We start from the raw sequence: 3,705 nt of genomic DNA, 5'->3' as shown, positions 1-3,705 counted from the left end.
TTGAGAAAAATATATGCACAATGACAAAGTGCAAATTCTATCATACGACAAGCAGGCAGTCTGTCACTACTAATCTCATTCTCTCTCTCCTACTTTGATCCATGTAGGCCTCATATATGGATGATGCCAATATTCTCTCCACCATCATTGACATTGTGGGGATCCCTCTCCTGTATTCTAGTGAGAAAACTATGGAGTCTTTTTTTTTTTTTTTTTTTTTGAGTGAGAAGACTCTCTCTCTCTCTCTCTCTCTCTCTCTCTCTCTCTCTCTCTTTAATCCATATGTATGCGTTTTATTTTTCCTTTGGATGAGTTGGTGGGGGGAGGTGTGTGTGGGGTACTTCGGACATCTTGGAGGCAACAATTCATGGCCCGAACCGATCTGATCGAACCTCTCACATCTGTTTTTAGGGATAATATTAACAAATTTGACCCGGTTTATATATGGGGCAGGTTGGGGTTTATTTTATTGTATTTTACATTAAAGCAAATAATAAGAAATTTTATTTTACAAGAAAATTTTCCTTTTTCATCTTTTTCATAGAAACAAAGAGAGTTTTCCGATGTCCCTAGAATGCTATAGTAAAATAATTGGGTCCCTCAAGGGTAATTTACCGGATAATGTCAATGGGGGATAAAAGATATCTAATGGCAATCCTGTAATAACTCCTATTCACCTTATATATTATCATAAATACTTTTAGATACTCTACTAATTATTTTGATACGGTCTGGGTCAGGTGACCTAGCAAGACCCTCTGGTAAAACTATTCGGATGAGAGTGTTCCTTGTTGTACGGGCACGTCATACTAAGTACTCTGAAATTGATTGTTGCCTTCTTCCTGCACAAACACTACACACTTATAATAACCCATGACGTAGATGTGTGGTCCCTAACATAGATTTGGGTTGCCCATAGTGAATTCACACCCTTTGATCTCGTACTTTTAGGTCTAACTCTTGATTGATCTCTGTGAAATCTATCAAACATTTTAGCATCAGGGGATCACTTAAATATGGTTCAATGAATCTTTTAATACGAACCAAACCATCTGGACCCACCATTGGAAATTCTTTTCGATTCGAAAGAAACATGTTTATACATATCTTAAGACAATGCTTTCACAAATTATGTGTTTAACCCAACATATGAATCCATAAAGTTTTGTATTTGATGTTCTAAACCAAAGCAACAAATATTCTCATTCATGTCTTAGAGAGTTGATGTGTTTTGTCCAACCAGTGATCCCAAGCAAACAATGATTTGATTTCCCTTGTTTACTTGTTGGAAATGGATTCGGAAGCTTACCTAACCTATCTTAATACATAACTTAAGCTTAATCACTCCTTTTATCGTCATCATCATTAAGATTAATAATGTAAATTAACCTAATCACTTAATTCACATAATTTGGTTGAACCACTATAGTAATATAGTTGTGCCCCAAGGCATCTGTAATGGTCCCTCCATTGCAGTAATTAGGGTCCATAAACAAATTTAATCATATTTTATCAACATAAATTATAGAGGATAGGATCCAATACCTAAATGTTCTTGCTCTTTACAATTTAAGTGGTTGATACACTTCAAATTTGGCTCAAGATTATATTCCTTGGATTAAATATTACATTCTCTTAGGGCACATCTAGCTAAAATTATGACTCTTTCTTTTGGATTTTAGGTTAAAAGCAGAAGGTGGACTAGAGTAGTAGAATCAATTATATTTGAGTAGATTCTCTAAAGTTGGATGGCAACTACAAGAAATAATGACTTTAATGGCTGATTTTTACCACTGCTAAAAGTCTAAAAACCGCTGCTAAAGATAGGTTTAAGTGCTGATTAGGATGCACCTTAGGTTGAAAATCCATCAAAAACAAGCTATGAATTTAAAAAATGTATTTTTTATGCTTTCGATTTTTTATGTCAATTTTCATAGGAGTGGCAATCTTGCTCTCAATCATCGAATTCATGCTTTTAGAGTGAGAATGCATTTAATCTTCGTATTTGAATATTTGAGATTGGGCTAAAAAAAAAAGCTACTATATGAATAAAAATTATGATTGGAGTAAAATAAAATTTTGACTTAACAGGACAAACTTAAAATTTTTATTGGACCAAACCCTAATGATATGTTTCCTTCATTCATCATCCTCTATCTTATAATTTTGTGAGCTTAGAACCCATGTATATATATGCCATATATACACACTCACACTCTGAACCCATTTTCATGTACTACTCTTAAACTAATGATCAATGCTTTATTTATCATTTGACATTTAAGTAAAGGGTCTTAGAATCGAGTAATCCACAAAATTTCAGCTTCATCTGACTCGTCATGTAACATAAATGTATAGAAACATAGAAACCAACCCATTTTATTCTTCCGTGTATTAGACGAGTAATGGGTTGGGTGTTAGTTGTTTGTGGAGGAGAATCTCTCTCTCTCTCTCTCTCTATCTAGGGTTACTACAAGCGTATTTTGAAAATTTCTCCAACCTGCATAACCAACTGCATACCTTTATATAAATAATGCAAATCCAACACCTAAAGGATCAAAATGCCCACAAGCATCCATCTTTAGTCTTCATTCAGCAGAGAGAGAGAGAGAGAGAGAGAGAGAGAGAGAGAACGCAAATCCATGTTGCTATCACATTTATATATCATCCGAAAATAACATAAAGAATTGAGTTACTTGTGGGATATGTTTCTAATGATTTATTATATAATAGAACAGATAGATTTTATCCCTAATGGAAACAGAAATTCAAGATTCAATCTGATATCACTTGTATATTATAATGGCCAAACTCAATTTGTGTTGAAGTGGACACTTTTTATTTGATTAGCTCTCCTTCTTACTTTTCTTGTCTTTTAATAAGGTTTATAGTCACTATATACATTGCCTTTTTTTAATATTCATACGTAAAGAAGTCCTTATAAGTTCCTTACCTTAGGTTTTCTAGCCTAACGTTTGCACTTTATTCATCTTTTTTTCAATAAAATAAAGAAAAGGGTACTCTCCATGGACCGTGGAGATGGCCTTCTTTGTTTTCCACTAAATTACATGAAGGGTTGATTCAGCCATTATAACTCGCAACTAGGTAGGTTGTTCTTGTAGTGGCCTCTGTCTAGATTTTCTCTTGCATCATTCTTCTCATCCGAGAATCTACTTCTCATGGAGTCCAATCATAAGGCCATATCATTAGTGGTGAAGAGATTCTTCCTTCCAATGGATGAAGATTGCAGGGGGAAGGGGGGGAATCAATTTTCAATCAATTATAAAACATTATTCTAATATATGCAAATTTCAATTGCGTTAGAACTTGGATTTAGCTAGTACTTGTTGACATAGACAACATGTCTACAAAATCTAAGAGCTGCCTCCATGGCATAGAAAATCAAACTTTATAACTGATGAGATGCTATCAAATACAGTCATGGATAGATTTCTCTCCAACAAATAAATATTTAAACATAGTCTTGATCTATTTAACAATCCTTCTTATTATTTGTCAACCTTTTTCTTGCTCTTCTCCTAAGAAGATATCTAATTCAAAGGTTTAAGCTATATGGTGAAGAGGTTCAACTGGTATATGAAGTCATCCAAATCCTAATTACCAAATCCTAATTATAATGGATGTAGGATTATTCCATAACATCTTCTGTGTTCACATTGGTCTTATTGAAGAAATAAAAATTAT

Source organism: Macadamia integrifolia, chromosome 14, assembly GCF_013358625.1.
Source record: "Macadamia integrifolia cultivar HAES 741 chromosome 14, SCU_Mint_v3, whole genome shotgun sequence".
NCBI lineage: Eukaryota > Viridiplantae > Streptophyta > Magnoliopsida > Proteales > Proteaceae > Macadamia > Macadamia integrifolia.
Note: the sequence above shows the minus strand (reverse complement) of the source record.